At 38.9% G+C, this 24,299-nt stretch overlaps 1 pseudogene; it reads left to right on the top strand.

Moving 5' to 3' along the window:
* The first annotated feature begins 9,036 nt into the window (after window positions 1-9,036).
* LOC110194534 (NADH dehydrogenase [ubiquinone] 1 alpha subcomplex subunit 5 pseudogene) lies at window positions 9,037-9,384 on the top strand (annotated as a pseudogene).
* The last annotated feature ends 14,915 nt before the right edge of the window (window positions 9,385-24,299 follow it).

The raw sequence follows: 24,299 nt of genomic DNA, 5'->3' as shown, positions 1-24,299 counted from the left end.
TCCTCATCTGTTAAATGAGAATAGATCACCTCCAGGGTCCCTTCCAGCTCTGAATCTATGATCCTTTGATATAGAATGCCATGTATGCCAGTCTATGGACCCTCAGTCCATTTTGGCTGGAATATAGTTTGGGTGAGGAGTGATGAGAAATAAGTCTGGAAAAGTAGACTGAACCCCTATTGGGAAGAACTCTCAACGCCAGAGGAGCTTATATGTTATCTTAGAAGTAAGCCACTGAAGCTTCTTGAATAGGGGGATGACTTGTGCTTTAGGAATGTCATTTTGTGATTGTGTGGAGGATGGATTAAAGCAGGGAGAAGCTGGGGGCAGAGAGTACAATTAGGAGGCCATTGTAATATTCCAGCCCTCTAGGCAAGATGGTGGCTCTGTGATTAAAAGGAAGTGGATAGATGTGAGAAATGTTGTGGAGAAGGAATTGACAAGACTGGTAACTGATTGACTATGGGGGATGAGGAAGATGGAGGAAGGAAAGAATGATGACTTTGAGATTGTGAACTTGGGTTATTGGTGGTAGGGTGGTGCCTTCAGCAGAAAAAGAAAAGTTAGGAACAAGGGTGAGTTTGGAAGGAAAGTGATTTTTTAAAAAGAGTTCAATTGTTGGTATATATAGTACACATAATGTATAATTGAATAGAAGAGTTGACAAAATTAGGTAGGGTCATTAGCAAAAGGCCTCCTGAGGGAAATGGTAGAAAGAAGAGGCAAAGGCATTCCAAGAAGAAACAATGAGCCCCAAAATGAGTTTCAAGCTAAGATTTTATTTTTGACTCTGCACTTGTGATTTTATTGGTGTGCAGTTGTGAGGGTAAGAAGAGGGTACCTGAGAGGCAGGAGAACTCTGCGTGAGGAAACTCTCTCCATCTTAGAGCGTTGGCTGGGCCACTGAGACACAGCAACTCTCCCAGGGTCAAGCAGGACCTGAGCACAGGTCTTTCTGACTTTAAGCTTGGCCTTCTACCTACAACATTAAAATTTATATTACTACTTCCCACAAGATGAGCTAGATCCCCTATAAGAGAAATATACTCAAGCACAGAAAATCAGTTTGAGTTATCGCCTTAGCTGGGCTCCATTGAATAAAACATTGCTTATATTGGGAGAGACATATGAATAAAAGATAAAATAATGTAAAATGCAATGCTATATATTCAATGCATAGATGTGTGCGTGCATGTGTGTGTGTGTGTGTCTGTATGAAGAATAAGATAGGAAAGGGGAAGCTAGGTGGTACAATGGATAGAGCACCAGCCCTGGAGTCAGGAAGACCTGAGTTCATATTCGGCTTCAGGCACTAGCAGTGTGACCCTGGGCAAAAGTCACTTAATCCCGATTGCCTCAAAAAAAAAAAAGTAAGGGAAAGCAAAGGCTTTTAGACTATACAGAATCCCCACTCCCATATACCACACATATTTTCTTCAATAAGACAGTTAGGAAATGGAATACTGTGAATGAGGAGCAGTGAGGACAGTTTTTGCTTGATTGCAAAGTGCAGGAGGGGAGGTAATGTCTAGCAAGGGAAGAAAGATCATTTGGGGCAAGATTGTCTAGAGCTTTAAAAGCTAAACAGAGAAGTTTATGTTTTATCTTCGAGGCAATAGGAAGCCACTGAAGTTGATTGAGTAGGGACTCACACGGTCAAATCGATGCTTAAGGAAAATTACTCTGGCAGTGGTGGCTAGGATGGATTGGAGTGGGGAGAAACTCAGAGGCAGGGAGACTGAGGCCTGAACTAAGGTGGAAGCTGTGTGAGTGGAGAGAAGGGGTCATCAGCATGAGATGTTATGAGATGCTATGAAGACAGAAACGGTGAGATTTAGCAACTGATTGAATGTGTGGGTTGAGGGAGATAATACTGAGATTATGAACCTGAGACAATAGAAGGATGGTGATGCCTCAACACAAATAGAGGAGTTTGAAAGAGGGGAGGATTAGAGAGAAAGATAATGAGTTCACTTTTTGACATATTGAACATATTTTTTAAAAAAGAAAAAAAAGCCAGACATCAACAAAGACGATTAACATTTTCCAAGTAAGATGAATAGATCTAAATCAATCATCACAACAAGGAGATTAAAGAGCCCCCAAACCACCTTAGTCAGCAAACACTTAATCTCCCTGCCAAATGGAGAGGTATGACAACCAAGGGCAGTGATTTAGAATATAAACTCACTGGAAAAATTTCATAGAGGAGGATAATGGAAGAATATAAACAGCACTGTTTGATACTTTATATAGAAAGTGGTGAGAAAATTTTAAAGAAAGCTTGGTAGAAACCCAACTAAAACCAGTTATTCAAGGGACATTTAAAGATGAAACTGGAGGACAATAAACAGCAAAAAATAGTGAAAATCAATAAATATTTCTTTAACAAAGTCTCTTCTCCACCAATGTCAATAGAACCCAGTCATCACTGACTCTGATTTGTTTCATGAGGAAATAGAAAGGACCTTTTAAAAAATTATGTGGGAAAAACAGCTGGATGAGACAAAATATGCACCTAGAATGTCTGTGCTAATAATGGTGACACAATTTTAAGGGCATGAAGGAATTTATTCTTATTATAACTGAGAGGTAAGAGTACCAAAGACTTGAGGGAAAAAATTCACAGACCTCATTGTTAGCAAAAAAAAAAAAAGGCAAGAAACTATAAATAACTACCAACCCCATATGCTTTCTCATCTCTATAAAATCTTAAAAGAATCATTTACATATGCATCGAGGGCATCCTTGATAAAGGTACAAAAAAGGGAACAGGCAAGCTTCTGCAGATATTCTACAGCACACAACATGTTTAGGCATACAATCTGCTGAGAGGTGCAGAAAATATAGAATCCTACTGTACTTATTGTTTCTTGGCTCTAAAAATGCATTTGATTCAGCAGAGCAAAACAACACCTTACAGGCAGCTGGGTTTCTTCTATGCATAAATCAGAAAAATGCAACATTTCTTGAAACGTGCAATAACAAAGATAGTTTTGTTTATCTAACCTCTGCTTATTAATATACATTAAAGGCATTAAACAGGGACACATATGCAAACCAAAGTTGCTGCTGTCATGAAGGATTCCAACCCATAGTCCTATTTGCAGATGATATTGTACTAATTGCATCAAGACTTGAAACACTGAAGCCTCCTAAAAGAGAGCTTTAATCACTTAAAAGAGGTCAGCTTAACTATCCACAGAAGACAAATCAAGTGGATAGAGAATATTTGATGTCCAGATTCTGACATGCAGTTGAATGTGACACCCAGAGAGCTTATCTTTCAGTAGACCTGTCTTAGACAGACACTGATGGACAATGAACTGGGTCCAGGAGGAGGATAATAAACTGGATTGCTTTTGGGAAATGGCAAAGTTCTCCCTGAAAAGAGAGAAAGGAGGGCATGCATTTATTAAGTAACTACTTTGTGCTAAGCATTCAGCTAAGCACTTTACAAATATTATCTCATTTGATCCTCACAACAGCCTGAGAAGGTTGATGCTATTATTATCATCCCCTTTTTACAGATGAGGAAACTGAGGCAGACAGCAGTTAAGTGATTTATCCAGGCCTACCCAAGCAAGTAGGTGCCTGATGCTGGATTTTATCTCAGGCCTTCCTGACTTTCGGACAAGCACCCTATCCACTGGGCCACCTAACATTCTTCAGGTGATATTATATGATTGCAAAGCACGGACTATTAGAGTTTTCAAAGAATTAAAGCTGCAAGTCCCTGAAAGGATGGCAAGGGTACATGTGGACATGAGTAGGTTAAAACATGTTGCCAGTGAAGAATTTTGCAGAAGTGATGAAAAAGATACCATTAAAAAGAATGCGTGACCAGAAAAGGAGGTGGGCTGGGCATGCATGTAAACAGAGCATGGGATACTGATGGGCACCTCCCATGCAGCATCAAGAGACCTAGAAGAAAACATGTTGGACAGGCCCCTGGTGGAAGATTTATGAGATGACATGTACAAGAGTTGATCCAGATTGCTGAGGTTTTTGTTGTGCAGTTATATTAGTTGTATCTGACTCTTTGTGACCCCATTTGGGATTTTCTTTGCAAAGATACTGGAGTGGTTTGCCGTTTCCTCTCCAGTTCATTTTTACAGATGAGGAAACTGAGGCAAACAGGGTTAAGTGACTGGCCTAGGTCACACAGTTAGTAAGAGTCTGAGGCCAGATTTGAAGTCAGGTCTTCCTGACTCCAGGCCTGGCACTCTATCCACTAGGCCACCCTAGCTGCACGTTGGATAAGATTATAGGTTCATTGAAGTATTGATGCAGCATAGCATATATTCAAGCTGGGATCCAGAAAACCTCTACCTTTATGTTGCTCAGGCTCTCCTCAGTGTGGTCTCTTAATTCTTCCAGGTTCAGTATTGGGGCAATCATCTAGTGAAACTCACAGCTCTGGGTTCCCATCATTGTATTTCTATATGCCAAACCAAGTTGTATGATACATGAATTCTAAGGTCTATAACCAGGAATGTCCCTCCTCTCCTAGCTGCCCCTGCCCCCCAAACACTTATCAACAAAAGAGTGGGGGAATAAACACTTTTTCCTGACAATTGCCAGTCCTAGGGTGATGTCTTCACAACTACCATTTCTCTCTGCCTGTGAAGTGCTATTTCCCCACTCAGGTGCTGCTGCCATCTGTCGGGAGATCACTGTGCTGCTGACATCTTCTGTCTAAGCTCATGCTCAGAGCTCTACCAAGGCCCATCGTCTCACCCAGCCAGTGTAAAAGAGAACCCCTTGAATCAAAATCTTTCTTTGTCGCAGCTTCACTCCTCATTGATGGGAACTTCCCCATTGATGGGGCTCAATGGTTATGTTGGAGTGATTAAATTCTTTTTATATCCCAGCATAACCCTGATAGCTAATTCCAAGACCATGCAAATGACCTATACAGGATATTTGTACCCATTTTACAGGACTTTTATAAGGAAGGAAACATGTTATAATGATTAGAGGTATAGATAGGCAGAAAAGCAGATGATAGTGAGACAAAGAGATAGGTAGATAGAACATTTATTAAGCCCTTACTATTTGCCAAGCGTGGGGGATTCATATGAAAGCAAACAAGACAGTTCCTGCCTTTAAGAAGCTTACATTATAATGGGGGAATATGACAAAGAAAAGGAAGCTGGAAATGGAGGGGATAATGGCTGGAGATGTACAGGAGGTGAGGTAGAAGCCTAGAACCAAGTAAGACAAGACTGGCTTATCAAAGCCCATGGTGGCTCCAGAGTCTGAATCCCATTCTCAGATGGAAACGGAATAGAGAAGATGACCCCAGTGGAGTACATTCAACTAGAAGTAAGGGTTTTAGTCCTGGCTTTTGTCTTTGGCTCCAGTCCTGGCTTGGCCACTGTCTCTGTGACCTTCAGCAGATCACAATTTCTCTGGACTTTATTTCCCTCATCTGTACAGAGAGGTGGTTGAATTCCACACTCTCTAAGGTTCCAAAGTTCTCTGACTCTATGACAATTTGTCGATGTGATTCTTGCTGAGTGGAAAGAGAGGAGAAAGAAGGAGATGGGAAGAGAAGGAAGCAAAAAAAAGGTTTTGGAAGCCCAGCAGAGAGCGAAACTGTCAATGCAGGACAGTGTAAGAAGGAATAGAACTGCCTTGCTGTCTGGTCACTTGAAAGGAAAAAGGGTGAAAGAGGGGTTGCCAAGCCATGTACGTGAAGGAAGAAAACCTTTTTTCAAAGAAAAAAGTGTGTACAAGTTAATCCTGGAGGGCCCAAATTTTGAACCCTAGAGGTCTCTGCCAGAAGGCTTCAGGGCCAAAGCAAGAGGCAGAGGACAGCAATCCAATTTAACAGGTATTTTATTCAGCACTTAACTGTGTGCAAAGCATAGCAGGTAGAGAGCACTCAGGGTAAGGGAGAAGAAACTCCACAGACTGTCTGGGTGGGTAGCTTTTTTCATTCGCTGATTGTCTATAGAGGCCTCTCCAGAGTACAGTTAGAGAAGCATTAAGAGCTGAGAAGTATAACCCATACCAGTGATTCCCAACCTGCGGTTGGAAGTGTGTAGTTATTGCAAAATATCCATCTCATTAAATGTCACGGTGTAATAGGTCTTGCACATACATGCATGTGTTGCAATTTTTCCAATGTATATAGATACTATTGTGTTTCATATTTTGACATTAATTGTATTTTTAATACAAGTTAATTTAAAAGCATTACTGAATTCATAGAAGCAAGAAGCAATGTGGCCCAGGAGAAGGCAATCTGGCTGGCATCAAGGGACATAGCTTTTCATCTTTTGTTTTCTCAATCAATGCATCCTAACTACTTTCATGTGGGAGTCCAAGAATTTTTTTTTTGATGTTAAGAAGCAAACCTTATACTGGAAAGGGTTGGGAACCACTGGCTTGGACGGCTGAGTGCAGAGATGGCTAATAGGAGGTTCCTGCTTTCTACTTCCCCTCTCAGCTTTCAACTAACTGAGGCCCAGGCTGATAGCCCCATATATCATGTTTCTTCTCCAACAAGCAAGACCACAGCAAGTTGTCATTAGAACAGCAATGAGAAGCCAAGATTCCCAGTCTCTGTCTATAATTCTTGCTACAAAGCAACCTGGGTCTTCTCCTTTCCCACTGTGATCCCATCCCTTATAAAAGTATAAGTAACATCCCCTTATAAAAGACCTTAGAATGCCCACCTTGCAGGGTGTCGTGGGACCCCTTTGGCAGTCTGGTGAAGCCTTTGGACACCTTCTCAGAATAAATGAATAAAATAAAATACAAAAGGATTACAAAAGGAACCAATTATATTGAATTGCAATTATCGAAATATTTTTTAAAGAAATAAAGAAGAAAATAAAGAAGGAAAGGAGGAAAGAAAGAAGAAAGAAAAGGAAGAAAGAAGGAAAAATAAGGAAAAAAGGAAAGAAAGAAAAAAGGAAAGAAGTGTGTAAAGAATGAAAAAAAGGAGAAAGAGAAAAAGGGAGGGGGGAGAGGGAAAGAGGGAAGAGTGAGGGAAGAGAGAGAAGGAGAGAGAGGAGAGAGAGAGAGAGAGAGAGAGAGAGAGAGAGAGAGAGAGAGAGAGAGAGAGAGAGAGTAGACTGAGTTGGGAAATACAGAACTCAGTCTCAATGAATTTGTACTTAATTTCATCATCTCCCACCTTCTCCCTACAAATGCTGAGGTTGATGTGTTTCTTTGAACTGCCAGGGACTAGCTTTCGCTGTTTTAAAATGCGGCTGGGTGCTCACATACTGACCTTGGCGGCAGAAAAGACAGAGCCGGGTGGACAAATGCTGCCCTCTAGTGCCTTTATCAAGAACATCCAACCCTTGCTACCCTTACGTTACACTTAGAAATAGAGAATGTTACTTACACATGATTTTCATTATACTAAATGAAAATATACCTTGACTCTTCTTTACTGACAGTTTTGCTGATTCAAAGGAAGTTTTCCTAACTTTGCTATGAGAAACGCAGGGGAATCCCTTTATAACATTTGTGGTCCGAGATAAGACAGGCATGAATTATATAGTTACAATGCTTTAGGATGGAGATTCTTAAACTTTTGTGCTGTAGACTCCTTTAGCAGTCTGGTGAAGTCCATAGATTGCTCATCAGAATAATGCTTTTAAAGGAGAAAATGCTAAATTACGGTTAGGTATCAGTGAAAATAAAGCTGTAATTTTTCCCCCATCCAAGTTCACAGATCCCCTGAAATTGATCCACAGACCCCCTAGGGCTTAAGAACCCCTGCTTTAGACCCAAATTATAGATAATAGCCAATTGTATTCTAAAGCATTTCTACTGTATAAGAATTTTGACACTCCATTACTCCATCTAGCCTGTTAATTTCATATCACCTGCAGCAATTAAACAAAAAAAATAGGTCTGTCAGCCCATAACTATCATTTAAAGAATAAGATATGCTCTTACAGACAGGCAATAGACTGCTGTGGTTAAAATGCAGGATTTGGATTCAGGAAGAGATGGGTTCAAATCCTGTTTCCAATACTTTCTAGCTTTGCGACCATCAGTGGGTTACTTGATCTTTTTGAGTTTCACCCAACTCTCTTGAACTTTAAGTGATAGATGGTTGGTTGGTGGAGGTAGTTCCCACTATGAAATCACAGGTTTCTGGGGGCAGCTAGGTGGCAGCAGTGGATAGACCACCGGCGCTGAAGTCAGGAGGACCTGAGTTCAAAATCCGATTGAGACCAAACACTTGACACTTAGTAGCTGTGTGACCCTGGGCAAGACACTTAACCCCAATTGCCTAAAAACAAACAAACAAACAAAAAATCACAGGTTTCTGACATGTTGATAGAACCTTTATGTATTCGAAAGAGGCCTTATGTAAAATGCAGATCTCAATGTCCTCTGCCCAAGCCTTAGTCAATCAAATATTTGTCACGTGCCTACCATGTACAAGGCATTGGTCTAAGTGCTATCTTTGATTTAACACTTCATTCTGAGACAGAAACAGATCCTATCTTTGACAGTATAAAAGTGATAACATTCTTGTACAGTAAAACTGTTTTGGAACACAGCTCATTATTATGCAGATGCTGGAGAAATTGGAGGAAATTCTTGGAAAGTGGTTTAAAGGAGCCTTGAGTAAAGTAAGAAGAAATAGATGTCACTAGTAGCATAATGTTATGAGGGCAAAAACTACCCAGATTTAGGGTAGGTGAGAGGCTGATAAAATGTGTTGATGCTTGCCAATTATGCTAGGCAAGGGGACAAGCTGGTGGTTGACTTTGGCCTGTTTGAGTCTTGGAGGGAGGATTAAGGGCTAAGGCACTGGCTTGTGCCAATGTGGTTGGTGGAAGGAGGGGGAATAGAGGTTTCAGAAAATGGTGACCAGGTAAGTTGGTAGGAAATATGGACCAGCAGTAGGAGAGGAACCTCTTTGTTCTTTCTTGTTTCATCTCAAAGAGCTAATTAAATCAAGGGGTTTTTGTTTTGTTTTATTTTGCTAGCATGGAACTCTACTCTCTTTAGATCAGTGGTCCTTATATAAAAAGAGTCCCCTGTTGCTTTGCTGTCATGGCCAGGGCGCTGAAGAAGACAACAGGTCTCATGGGATTGGCCGTATGTGAGACCCCACGGAAGTGGCTAAGATCGTTATATTTAAGGATTTTTGATGCTCTTGAATTTATGCCCTCTCAAATGCCTATAGAAAGTACGCAGAACAGATTACAAATGAAAGGCTGAATATGGTAAAAGAGGAAACATCTTCAGAAACTAAAGGATAAGCTTCAGGCTGGCCAGCTAGAAAAGGTGATTCTTCAGGCTGAAAATGAATTATCCCTGGAAAGAAAAATGTTGACATAGAAACCCTGGGAGCCTTTAGTGGAAGAACCGCCAGCCAACCAGTGGAAATGGCCATTATAATAAATGTTAAATATCTGTGATATATAATTTTTTAAAAATCTTTCAACATCTGTTTAAATACTATTAAAACATTTTTTGAATATTGGAACTTTATTAACAGGAAAACTGAAACAAGGTAGTGAGGAACAAAAAATTAGTGAAGGATTAATATATGATAGGGATGGACCATGGTCATTTTAATCTGAAAAGCATTTATTTATAAAACAGATTATTTTAAAAACCCTTAAAGAAAGTGATTGCACTGTAATTTGGAAAATCTAATCAGAAACTTTTTTTCTAAATCTTCAATCCAGGAACAAAGAAAGCAACAGAGACTAATAATCTAAGGCATGAGAAGCAATCAGAAATTGAAGTATAATCTGGATAGGTTTAAGGAAGACTTCCTTTAGTATTTTTCAATATATTTAATTTAAAAGTTTGTGCTAAGTTGTGTTAATTTCTAGGAAAGAACTGAATAAGGTGGTGTGCTTGAATTTTAATTGAACACTTTTAAAATGTTGAACTGTTGTATGCAAAGCAACGGATTAGCCAAGATTCTAAAACTTATTAATTGAATGTTTTTATATAATTGCATGCATTTTTCCACATTCTGAAAGTAATATAAAAGATTTTCAAATTGAGGTTGACCTGCTTGGCTTTGAGTGTATTTAGTGAAGAAAAATCTAAATTTAATATGTGCAATTTGGTTCTTATGTATATTAAACAGAAATGTTTACTGAAAAAAAAAGTCCTCATTCTTTGTGGTACGGAATTACGGGCATGGAAAAGACTCTGAGAAATCACCCATCCCAATCTCTATTTTCAGGCAAGATTCCTAGATGGCCTCTGACACATCAAAATCTAGCCTGTTTTTAAAGACATCCAGAGGAGATGTCAATATGTGTTAATAATCCATTTCAATATCTGAAAATACTAGCACGAACACTTTTACTTATAGCTGTCCTAAATCCCTTGTGCTGAAGTTTTAAACTCTTCTGTTATTGCTCCAGTTTTAGTGAAGAATAGTTTGTCCCCAGGACCCTTCTCTTAACTTCTAAGGTCTAGAATAAGAGTCAGTGGAGGAGGGGCCGCTAGGTGGTGCAGTGGATAGAGCACTGGCCTTGGAGTCAGGAGGACCTGAGTTCAAATCCAGCCTCAGACACATAACACTTACTAGCTGTGTGACTCTGGGCAAATCACTTAACCCCAATTGCCTCACCATGAAAAAAAAAAAAGAGTAAGTGGAGGGTGGGAGTTGAAGAACTCATTCTCCTGGGCCACCCTCCACTCAGACTTGGAGTTAGGAAAAAGGCTTTGTCAGATGTTAACTTGATCTTGAAATTAGAGTGCTTGTTATTTCACCATGGTAGCTCCATCATACCATCTCCTGTGCTACCCAGCCCTGAATCCTAAGGATTAGATTGCTGCTAACTGTAATAAACCTTTTCTCTTCTTTCATCCATTCTGCACCCCTACTTCACTAACTCCAGCATCTAGAATAGGACTAGGGCTTCATCCAGCTGCTTATGGAGTGGGATGCTTATGGTTAGGTTTGGTGATTCTCTCTTCTTTTTCCTAACTTACTGTATCCCTTTAACTGGCACTTCTGGCACCTTGGCATCCTGCCTACCACTTGACTAGCTACAGATCACTGATGGTCAGCTCTTTAATCAGGGAAGGAAGGTCTAGACTTTGGTGTTCCCAACTAGTTGGTAAAATCCTGGTTGAAGAAGAACAAGAAAGGCTAGAATCTAGAGATGTGAATAGAGAATATGCCTGCTGAATTTGTAGGGATGGTGGAGAGGGTCAAGGCTAGGGAGTAAAGAGGAGGAATAGAAGCAGAAATATCTACTCATCTACAAAGGGCATGATCATAAGAAGCCTAATCAGCCTCGCAGGGTTAAAGGATGAGGCCTTTGTTCTGGCCATGAATTCACATCCCTATACAAGGTGCTAAAGAGCTTTTATTGAATGCTGATCACATATACCTTGTTAAATGTTGTAGGGTTTATAAAGAAGAATGGCACACACAGTTCCTGCCTTCAGGGAGCTTAAAATTGGTTGAGAAGACAAAACACAAACAAATAATGAGTTGCAATGCAAAAGAAATAACAGCATAAGATAATAATACAAGAGATGTCAGAATGGCTGAACAAGTTGTGGTATATGATTGTGATGGAATACTATTGCACTATAAGAAATGATGAGGGGAGTGGCTGAAGAAAAAGCCAGGAATATGAACTGATGCAGAGTGAAGTGAACAAAATCAGGAGAGCATTGTACACCATAACAGCAATATTGTAATGATGACCAACTGTGAAAGACTTAGCTACTTTGCCCAATACAATGATTCAAGATAATTCCAAAGGACTCATGATGAAAAATGCTATCCACCACCAGAGAGAGAATTGATGAACTCTGAATGAAGATTGAAACCTATTTTTTTCATTTTTTCTTCCTTTTTTTTTTGCAATCTAATATGGAAATATATTTTGCATGCCTCCACATATAATGGGCATCAAATTGCTTACCTGCTCAGTGAGTGGGGGAGGGGCTGGAGGGAGAAAGAGACTAGAACTCAAAAAAAATTAACATTGAAAAGGAAAGAAACAAAGAAAGAGATGTTACAAGGCGATAGGATCAATTTTACAGATGAAAGGAATTAGTAGTAAATGCCATAAATCTAAAAGATATTGGGATTACTGTGGATTAGACTGGTATGAGGAGAAAGTGGGACTGTACTGGACCTAGACGGATGTATAAGATTTAAATCCAGAGAGGAAGGAAGATGACATTACAGTCAGGATGAATGGTCTGAAGAAAGGCACAGGTGAGAGAAAGCACAAAATCTGTTATGGGTTAGTGAGTATGTCAGTTTGTCTTAGGTGGGGCAGTATTTAAATAAGGAAGTAGTAAAAGATGTGGCTGACATGGCAGATTGGGGTCAGGTTTTGGGATGTGACCTTGATCTGTAGGTAATGTAGAGCCATTGAGGGTTTCATTTATTTGTGTAATAGTTTACAGATATACAGGTCAGAGCGAGTGCTTATGTAATATACAAAGGTGTATTTTTCTAAAGGTTTTGTATATGAATGTATGAGTATGTACATGTTTTAGCTCTTTTGTGTCCAAGTATATGTGTGAGAGAGAACGAACCTTTATGAATGTAAGCACACAGATAATGTACATAAAGGACAAGGACATTGTTAACAAACTCAAGTTGATAGAGCTCCATCTGGCACTTTAGGGGTTCAAAGAGAGCCAGGCTGGAGTGCCAATAAGGCCACAGCTATGGCTCTAGGAGAGGCATGGATAGGCATTTCTTTTTTTTAGCATATTTTATTTTTTTCCAATTATATGTAAATTTTTTTTATCATTTGTTGTTAAGTTTTGAGTTCCAAATTCTATCTCTCCTTCCCTTTCCTCACTCCTCCCTGAGATGGTAAGCAATCTGATATAGGTTATACATGTACAATAATGTAAAACATTTCCATATTAGTCATTCTGTGGAAAAAACCTCAAAGAACGGAAGGACGGAAGGAAGGAAGGAAGGAAGGAAGGAAGGAAGGAAGGAAGGAAGGAAGGAAGGAAGGAAGGAAGAAAGAAGAAAGAGAAAGAAAGAAGAAAGAAAGAAAGAAAGAAAGAAAGAAAGAAAGAAGAAAGAAAGAAAGAAAGAAAGAAAGGAAGGAAGGAAGGAAGGAAGGAAGGAAGGAAGGAAGGAAGGAAGGAAGGAAGGAAGAAAAAGAAAGAAAGAGAAAGAAAGAAAGAAAGAAAGAAAGAAAGAAAGAAAGAGAAAGAAAGAAAGAAAGAAAGGAAGGAAGGAAGGAAGGAAAGGAAGGAAGGAAGGAAGGAAGAGAAAGAAAGGAAGAAAAGGGAAAATGGCTTGCTTCAGTCTGTATTCAAATACCAAAAATTCTTTCTCTGGAGGCAGATAGCATTTTTCATCACAAGTTCTTTGGGATAGTCTTGGACCATTGTATTGCTGAGAATTGCTAGTTCAGTCACCGTTCTTCATTGTACAATATTGCTGTTACTAAGGACAATGTTCTCCAGGTTCTGCTCACTTCACTCTGTATCAGTTTGTATAAGTCTTTCCAAGTTTTTCTAAAATCATCCTGCTCATCATTTCTTACGGCACAATAATATTTTATTGCATTCATATACCACAACTTGTTCAGCCATTTCCCAATTGATGGGCATCCCTTCAATTTCAAATTCTTAGCCACTACAAAAAGAGCTGCTATAAAATTTTTGTGTAAGCAAGTTCTTCCGACTTACATGGGTTGATGCAAAGTGAAATGTACTACATACAAAGTAACAGCAACATTGTAAGATGATCAGCTCTGAATGACTTAGCTATTCTCAGCAATACAAGATCCATGACAACTCTGAAGGACATAGGATGAAAAATGCTATCCATCCCCAGAGAAAGAATTGATGGTGTCCGAACACAGCTTGAAACAACTTTTTTTTTCACTTTATTTTTCTTGTGTTTTTTTTTGTCTATGTTTTCTTTCACAACATGACTATAATGGATATGTTTTTAAAAAATAGGTTCTTTCCCCTTAAAAAAAAATCTCTTTGGGATATAGACCTAGGAATGGTATGGCTGAGTCAAAGGGTATGCACAGTTTGATAGCCCTTTAGGAATAGTTCCAAATTGGTCTCCAAAATGGTTGGATTAGTTTACAACTCCACCAAAGCGCATTAGTGCACTGGTTTTCCCACATCCCCTCCTTTTCTGTCATACTGACCGATCTGATAGGTATGAGGTGGTACCTCAGAGTTGTTTTAATTTGCAGTTCTCTAATCAATAGAAATTTGGAGCATTTTTTTCATATGACTATAGATAGCTTTGATTTTTTTATGGGTAGGCATTTGTTGAGAATAAGGAAGAGGGAGAAAAAAAATCCTAACCTTATCATTAATGATTCTGTGATCCTTTCCTTTTCCCATTCTTCTCATTTCTTTTCCCTCTTTCCTGACCTCTTTTTCCCTTCCTTTTCCTTTCTTCCTTCTTTTTTTTTCTCCTTTAGTCCTTGCTTTCTTCTTGTTCTCACTTCATTTTCCTCTCCCAGATGAAACTGTTAAGTCAGGGAGATAGCAAGATACAGATAAGGCACTAATTTATACTAAGAGAATTGACAGTAACAATTAATTTGCCCCTAGTTGGGGATTGCCCTAGAATCTTTACTACACCTACTTAAGTGGGGAAGGAAGTAAAGATGGAGCATTTATGAAGCACTTACTATATGCCAGGCATTTTACTAAGTGTTGGGTATACAAATGCAAGAAAATGAGACAATCCCTACCCTCAAGGAGAGCTTATAGTCAAATAGAAGATAGGAAAAGACAATCCATAAAGGAGTGCTAGAAATTGGGTGGGGGAGAAGAGTGTACCTGTGAGGGGGTGAGGTAGCTGAGGAAGTGGAGCAGGCTGGAGAGTGAATGAGCTGGGAATGAAATGAACATGGGACAGCAGGGAGAAGGTGATAGCTATCATTAAATATTTGAAGGAAAAAAAGTTAAATATGATGCCTTAGGAAGCGGTAGAATCACTAAGAGATGGATGAATGACCACTTGTGGGGTATATTGTAGAGAAAACTCTTGCTCAGCTACAGACTGAAGTGTATAGAGGGCATGTTTATGGATTCCATTTCCCACAATACTTGAATCTCACTCAGTGGTGGTGATTTTCTGGGCTACATTTTCCAGATGGTAGTGCATGAGCCTGCAATGTAGTGATATCATCCAGTATAAATTCTGATTGAGTAAGAAATGCCTGCAGCAGAAAAGGTTTAAAATGTGCTAAGAGTTTCATATGGGAATCTGGCATGAGCAGCAAGAGACCTGAGTGGGAGAGACACAGATGGCAGTGGAACAAGTAGCATACATCTACCCATTTGGTCTTCATCTCCGGTATTCCAACCGGACCAGGTCTCTAGCCCACTGACCTGAGAATCTAAGCTCTAACTCCAGCATAGGGAGTTTTCTATAACTGTGCCCCTCGCCTGCAATATTTGAGGATGCAGAAGAATTAAATGGGAGGAGTCGACCAGAACTCCCAAGGTATAAAAGACGGCGGCCATTGGTGTACACATACAAAGAATAGTCCATACCTAATTCACTTCTTTGTGATTCACCTTTATTCCTCTTCAATTAAATGTCTTTTGCTTTTGCTTTATATATTGTTTGGTATGGTGCAGCAAAGGGATGTATTGATGGGGGCTCAGGCCGAGTTCTGAATAAACAACAAATCAAACAATACTTTGAACCCAGACCTAAAATAAGTATGCTGCAACTAGATGACCCTGAGCTCCCTTCCAACTCTGTGAGTCTGTGATTCTCATAGCTGCTGGCTTTCATATGTCTCTGCCTACTCCTGGAGATGGTTATAATTAAGACATAGGCTTCTATTAGAAGCAGCCAAATTTCACCCCTCATCAGCATTCTTTTCTTCTATCTTTTCTCACCTTCCAAATGTCTGATCCTCTCAGACACCAGAAGGCATAAACTGTTAACAAGGCAGGAAAAGAAAATTAGACCACATATCCCCACATCACCTCTTTCTCAAGCATCAATTCAGTGTTAACCTCCCACCAATCAGGAAGTATTTTTCCCCTTTTTCTCTTTTTTGGAAAGACTTATTTGAATATTTCTCCTTCTATAGGCTTTCTCCTACATAGAGTCTGTTTAATTGTACTCTATGTATAATGACATGTTAACTTCGTTGCTGGTTTCCCTTAGCAACGGATTTCATTGCTACATTATATTACCCACAGAGATTTCTTAAGGTTGCAAAAGCACTTGAACTGGCAGATTGAATAGCAAATTAAACAGAAAATAAACTGACTTCACACAGTTAGGATAAACATATTCAACATAGATGTAATTCCCACCCAAGCAATATCTAAAAGGCTTTGAGGTCCAGGTGTAGGCTAATTCCACAAAAGATATTTACTGTGTTCTCAGAAGTACCCGGAAAACATTCATTTATGGACAAATCTCCATTTCACTTAAATCTTCTAAACTTAATAGAACTATTTCCTAACTAGAAATTGACGTACACAACAACTTTTAGTGGAGGGAGATTTAGGGGATTTTGCCCTTTTGAATGTAGCCAGGTGAGGTTTTGGCTATGCATTATTGCGGTATTGCTTCACTGGGACAATTATCTGAACGAACATACCGACTTCTACCTCTCACTGCCACGTGCTCACTCCCTTATTAAAGATCTCTCTGGATTCAAAAGAAGATCTCTCAGAGATCACTAACATTGAAGAAAGTCTCCAATTGGTTCACCTCAAACGGAGTTAAGGAAAATCTCTTCACCCATTCAGGTTGGCTACTCCTTCCCCAATCTTGATTTGTGTATTTATTGGCTTGGACTAAAATGATTATAAATGGGTATGTTCTTTAACAGGGCACTAAGTAACAAAGAAACACAAATAAGCATTTAAATGAACATAGTAGGAAGTGATGGCTGTATCCGGGACTTGGGGGTGTGTGTTAAAATCTCTGTTCTCCCCTGCCTCTCCTCCTACTCATCAGAAGGGAAACAGGAAATGAAGCAATCACGTGGAACAAGAAGAGCTGGGATTTTCCTTAGACAGCTCTCCAGGAAAGATGAGTGAAGCAAAGGCGATGTGGACTAGACTCTGGGCATCTCACCACCAACCACAACTGCTGCTTTCCGGCCAATCCTCTAGTCCACTCTCATTGACACACCTGATCGGGTCTCTCCCCGCTTTAATGAACAGTCCACCCTGTCACTGGGTCAAAGTTCCACTTATTTTCCCTACTTTCTGTTGCAATGGCTTTATTTACATGGGGGATCACTATAGTATTCCTTCACTTCTCTCTCGTTCTCTTTGTCTCAGTCACACGACTTCTCTCTTGGAAGAAAGTTTCCCAAAGGCCAAAAGCCCCCAGGAACTTGGGGAAGTCTGGATAAAATGCAAACAAACCTGTGTGCAGAGTCTCTACCACCCCAATCTGGTCTCACCATGGCAACATCTCTTGGGAAGGGGTTACATGAAGACCAGATATTGAAGCTGGGGAGGGGAAATTTGGGAGGACTTGAGGAGAAAAAGGACTCAAGCTGAAGGATAAGGAGAAGGACTCAGGTGAAAAAGAAAAAGAAGGAAAGAGAGAAAAAAGTTGGTAAGACAAGTAAAGGGAAGTGCAAAGGTGAGGTGAGGAAAGCACTCTCTCTCTTTTAAAAGGAAAATTACCTGACAAGAACTAGCAAGAATGATTTTTAAAAAAACAAACTATGATTGCAGAAAGTATGGACAGCAGGGAGGAGTTTGCAGTGATCTAAATACAGTGCAAAATATTTCTCTTTCTGCCATGGCCAAATAATTATAGTCTATTCTTAAAAAGAAGATGATATAAGAGAATTTAAGTGAGGTTGAAGAGTACCTCTCCACTCTCCAGGTCATCAGGGAAAATAAAGTATTATTCTTTTAAAAAAATTTGAAAAGGATTTGCATGTGAAGACAAAGTAGAAAAAAACACTTGAAGAGGTATAACAGAATCTGTGTCATGAAGTTGGTAAGATGGAAGAATGTGGCACAGAGGAAATAAGAGAAGGACTATTGAATACTGAAGCTGCATTATAGATATGAAGCTCTTTCCAAAGTTGACAGAGTTGGATCCTGTAAAGGAAGAAAGATTTCTCATATTCTAAGAAGTCAGCAAAATGCTTGTTGACTCCAAGAATGATAATGTGTGCCAATAGGTGCTGTGAGATGAGAGATCAGCCAATGAGGGTCAAAGAAGTAAAAGACTTGGTGGTTGGTAACTACAGTCTGAGACCTCAGTATTGAGGAAAATATTCATCTGCCCAGCAACATCAATAATACTATAAATTGCAGAGCAGGTGTTGATCTATTTTGGCAGAGTTGCCTCACTGGGAGCTCTCTACACTATTTAAAATCACAGGTCCCAGTTTTTTTTTAAAAAGCCGGCAGAGAACTGCTATCTTGCCAGTGCATGTATCCAGGACATAATGGAGAATCTCCCAAGGCTTATCAAACCTAATCAATTAATCAATTGACAAGCACTTATTAATCACCCACTACATTTTAGGCACCATACAAATTGCTAGGGATACAGAGACAAAAGGAAACAGTCTCTGACCTCAAGAAATTGTGAATATACATATACACATATACATATATATATATATATATATATATATATATATATATATATATATATACACACACACACATATATATGCACACATACACATGTATAAAATAATTATGTATATATGTATGTATATGCACAATATATGTATATGTATCTATATGCCTATGTATATATACATATATAAATAAAGTAAATGGAAAGCAATTTTGTGGGTACTACTAGCATCTGGGGGGATCAGGAAAGGCCATATATAGAAGGTGCTTGAATTGAAAGTTGAAGAAAGTTCGAAGTATTCTAAATTCTAGTGTTCTAAGAGGTAGAGGTGAGGAGGGAGTGCATTCCAGACACTGGGGGAACTAGGTGCAAACGCAAAGAGATAGGAGATGTAATGTTGAGTATGAGGAACAAGAAGGATATGGCTAGACAATAAGGTGAATGAAGGGAGAGATAGATAGATAGATAGATAGATAGATAGATAGATAGATAGATAGGTAGGCTATTGATGGGTCCATTTCTCAGCGCTGAACTTGTAGAAGGTAGAACCCCTTGAACGGACTCTGAGGACTGGAACCCCATTGAAAAGGACCCCCCATTATATACAGGATAAGCCTAGGAAAGTTTCCATTTTTACATCGGAAACTGAGATGACATCTAAATGTGGTGGTTTCGTTGTCATCATTGATAACAATAAATCATTGTTAAAATGCTAGTAAATCTGTTCCATTCTCCATTTTTTTGTTTTTCCATTTTCATTTTGGGGCAATCAAGCTTAATTGGGTCTCATGCTAAGCTTTCTATAGGCTCATTTCCCCCTCCTCTGTTTTTTACTGTTTTATGAACCAATGCTATTCACAATCTCTGCATTCCTCATCTGTAATTGTAACAGCACAGAACTCACTGATAAACCTAGCAGACCTGAGGTATTCTGGGTTTATACACAGCAAACCAGGTTCTGTCCTGGGTGAGCTTGGCCTCTAAAGTCCCTTTGTTCCTTTGATTTCTAGCTTTTTATGAACTATCTCAGAACTCAGGGAAAAATCACTTAGAACCTACATGTACAAAAATATTTATAGCAGCTCTTTTTGTGGTGGCAAAGAATTGGAAATGGAGGGAATACCTATCAATTAGGGAATGATTAAACAAGTTGTAGAATATGATAGTTAAAGAAATAACAAGCAGGATGATTTCAGAAAAATCTGAAAATACTTAAATGAATTGATGCAAAGTGAAGTGAGCAGAACCAGGAGACCATCACACACTCTAACAGCAATGTTGTTTACTGATCAGCTGTGAGTGATTTATCTCTCCTTAGCAATATCCAAGACAATTTTAAAGAACTCATGAGGAAAAATGCTATCCGTATCCACAGAAAAAACTGATGGAGTCTGAATACAGATCAAAGCATACTGTTTTTCACTTTATTTTTTTTGGTCTTCTTCTTCTTTCACAACATGACTAATATGCAAATGTGTTTTACATGAATGCATATATATAACCTACATCAAATTGCTTACCATCTTAGGGAGAAGGGAAGTATGGGAGGAAGAAAATTGGGAACTCAAATTTTTTAAAAAATTGAGTGTTGAAAATTGACTTTATGTGTAATTGGGAAAAATAAAATATTATTAAAAAAAAAGAAAGAAAACTCCTTAGAGCTTAGGTTTGGTTCATGTCTTGTGTTTCCCCCAAAGAGAAGTAGGCAGGTATTCAGTGTACAATGTAAATCAAATGGAGGATAGCTATTTATTTCTTTCATATTAAAAAAATTATAAAATACACAGAATCACAACTAAGCATTAACCAAAAATTTAAGCAGTAATGTTTAGGTACTATTGTATTCTTCTAGGGCCTTAATACTTAAAACATCACATTTTGCAGGACTACTGAATAGGTATTTCATATTCAGTTCTATAGAGTCTTCCTCAAGGTCTATTGCCTCTGGAATGCCAGTCCAAGGATTGGCTCCTCCTCCTCCTAGCGGTTATCTTCTTTTTCTAAGAAGTGTTGTAGTAGATGTAGGTGGCACCTGCTATAATGTAGCCAGTACCAACTGAGGGACCCAGAAGCTCCCAACCTCTAGAACTCACAAGATTGCAGTCAAGGCTGAAATACCCATCTCAGAATAGTTGTTTGGTCACCAATGCTCAGGAAAAGAAATGCAAAGTAGAAAGATCCCAATTCACACTTGCCCAGAAGCACCTGGGTCTGCTGTTACATCTGGTCCACCATATTTGCCAGCATGAGGGAAGGTCCACTTTTCCCCTACCTTTCACAAGAAATCTCAGAAAGAGGAAGGGAGCAATCCAGAGGGTAGAGTCACTCCATTTAAAATCTATTGCCCACACCACACCTATCAGATTGGCCAACATGACAAAACAGGAAAATTAGAAATGTTGGAGAAGATGTGGGAAAATTGGAACACTAATACATTGTTGATGGAGTTGTGAAATGATCCAACCATTTTGGAGAACAATTTGGAACTATGCCCAAAGGGCTACAAAAATGTGCACACCCTTTGATCCAGAAATAGCACTCCTAGGGCTATATCCTAAAGAGATCAGACAAATGGGAAAAGGACCCACATGTACAAAAATATTCACAGCAGCTCTTTTTGTGGTAGCAAAGAATTGGAAATTGAGAGGATGCCCATCAATTGGGGAATGGCTGAGCAAGTTGTGGTATATGAATGTAATAGAATACTATTGTGCAATAAGAAATGATGAACAGGCTGACTTCAGAAAAACCTGGAAAGACTTATATGGTTTGATGCTGAGTGAAGTGAGCAGAACCAAGAGGACTTTGTACACAATAACAGCCACATTATACGATGACTAATATCGTTAAATTGAACCCTTCTCAGCATTACAAGGATCTAAGACATCTCCAGAGGCCTCAGGATGGAAAATGCTACCCACATCCAAAGAAAGAACTATGAAAGTTGAATCACTAGCGCTTATTTTTATTATATTATATTATATATTATTATGTTGAGTTTTGTTTCATCTTTCTGATGGTTCCTCCTATTGGTTTTAATTTTTACTTACAACTTCACTAATATGAAAATATGTTTAATAAGAATGTAAATATAAAGCCAATATCAGATTGTGTACCATCTTGGGGAGGGTGGGGGGGAAGAAGGGGGAGAAATTTTCAACCCAAAAGCATATGGAAGTGATTGTTGATAAATCAAAATAAATTAATAAAATAAAAAAAATAAAATCTATTGAGTGGGGGCAGCTAAGTGGCACAGTGGATTCAGCACTGGCCCAGACCTGAGTTCAAATCTGGCCTCAGACCAAACACTTGACACTTACTAGCTGTGTAACCCTGGGTAAGTCACTTAACCCCAATTGCCATAAAGAAAAATCTATTGAGTGGTCTGCTCTTCCTGGTTTATGTCCATTTCTCTCTGATACAACTTTCCTTCTCCCCTACCCCTTACAGCTATGATGAAGGAGTAAAAGGAAAGGGAATAAGCATTAATATAACACCTACTAGGTGCTAAGTGCTTTTACAAATATTATCTCATTTGATAAAAGACAAGGAGGGGAAAGGATGAAGATACCACCCAGTGTTTGCTACATCATCCCAAAGTGCCAAGCCCCTCATGTTAAATCATATTGGCCCCAGAAGTTGTTGGGGGAGCTCAGCACTTTCCATGAAGTATACTCCAAAACCACTACATAAGGTTCTGTAAATGAAGTTATACTCTAATTTCATGTTGTACTTTGCGTCTACATTACTTTATTTGGTAAGGCGATTGAATATTTGCTGGCTGAGGTAATTTTGGTCAGCTAATCAGTCAATAAACATTTATTAATCACCTAAATATGCCAGGAATTGTGCTAAATTCTGGGGAAACAAATACAAAAAAAGATGGCCTTTGCCCTCATGGAGCTTATAATCTAGTGGGAGAAGACAACACACAAAAACAAACTGAAAATGGGGGGGTGGGGAATAGTGGTGGTGCTTGGATGGGGGCAAAGTGGAAGAGTCTGGAATTTGAAGCAAGGAAGATAATCAAAAGCATGGGGGAAAAACTTAGACCTTATTAGTACTGGAAAGGAAAGGTGACAGAAAACAACAACTACTACTCACTCATATGCTTACTTTTCTATGTATGCAAAATATGAAACTTGTCTAAGCACATATCAAGGATAACCTCCATGAAGCCATTAGTAGGGATCAGACAGACTTTCATAAGGGATGTTCTATAGCAGAACATACCACCACTATTTTGCATTTGACTGAAAAGGTAAAGAATAAAAGATCTCACTATGCTTGTTTATTGACTATTTTTAAAAAAACCATTTGATTTGATAAAGCAAAAAACTCTCTTCCAGCAAAGTGTCTCCAGAACATCACAGATTTATAGCTATAAGGAACCTCAGGGGTCATTTAGTTCAAATTCTTCATTCTACAGAAGCCCAGAGAGGGTAGGTGATCTGCCCAAGATCACACAGTAAGTGGCAAAGCTGAGATTCAAACTGAGTTCCTCTGACTCCAAATCAAGTGTTCTTTCCACTGTCTCACCCTGCCTCTCCCATAAAAAATCCTTCAAGATTCTTTGAAAGTTATAACTACAGAAATAACCCTGTCCTGATCACAAACATCAAGAGAGACACAAAGTAAGGGAAGTATGTTCACCAAAGATGTTCATTGATAGGAAATCCAGTGAAGGATTCAAGTTAAAAAGGAATTTCCTGAGGCTGGCGAAGCCTTCAAGAAGTTCCTGTTTTTTACCAGTTGTATCAAGTCCCAGAACATCACAGAGCATCCTGGAAGACACCCAGATCCACTCAAAAGAATGTGATGTGACTATTTACACAAGAAAAACCAAGTGGACGAAGAACATTTATTGCCCAGGTGACAGCACACCTTTGAATGGACAACATTTAGTTGTCAATTAGTATGCAGACCTGGAACAAACCGTACAAATAGACAATGAGCTGGGGCCAGAATTAACAGGGAGAGTATACTTGGCTAGATTGCCTTTAGGAAATTGCGAAGTTCTTTTAGTGATCCCATATTTTTCCTGCAACAAAGGCCCAAAATTTCAATTCTAATATTCTACCAGTAGTGTTGCATGGCTACAAAGCATGTAATAGCACAGTCTCTGAAGGATTTAAAATTAATATTGCATTATGAGAAGACATCTTCTACTCCTTTGAAGAATTGTTGGGGGAGGGGTTCTGCAGAGGTGGAACATTGCAAATAGGATCACATTTTTTAGGTTATAACCATTTCTTCCTCTTCTTCCTCATTTCTTTTTTAAATTCTTTGTTATAATAATACTACTAATAGCTAATCCATCCGCAGAGAAAGAACTGATGATGTCTGAATACAAATTGAAGCATACTTTTTGTTTAACTTTATTTTTCTTGAGTTTGTTTTTGTCCATGTTTTCTTTCACAACATGACTATTATGGATATGTTTTTCATGACTACACATGTATAACCTATATTGATTTGCTTGTGTTCTCAATGAGGGGGGAGTGAAGAGGGAGGAAAGGAGAGAATTTGTAACTCAAAGTTTTGAAAACTAATGTTAAAAATTGTTTTTACATGTAATTGGGGGAAAATAAAATACTAGAAAAAATACTAATAGCTAGCATTTCTATAGCACTTTAAAATTTGCAAAGCTCTTCATTAATATTATCTCATGTCAACCTCACAATAACCCTGAGAAAAGGTGGCTCTCTGAGAGAGAAGAAGAGGAGGGTTATGTGGAAAAATTTAGGCAAAGCAAAAACAAAATATATCAATAAAAATCTAT

The sequence above is a fragment of the Phascolarctos cinereus genome, unplaced genomic scaffold, assembly GCF_003287225.1.
Source record: "Phascolarctos cinereus isolate Bilbo 61053 unplaced genomic scaffold, phaCin_HiC Scaffold_4;HRSCAF=312, whole genome shotgun sequence".
NCBI classification, from domain to species: domain Eukaryota; kingdom Metazoa; phylum Chordata; class Mammalia; order Diprotodontia; family Phascolarctidae; genus Phascolarctos; species Phascolarctos cinereus.
The sequence above is the reverse complement of the archived record's forward strand: the minus strand, read 5'-3'. Positions and strand labels throughout refer to the sequence as shown.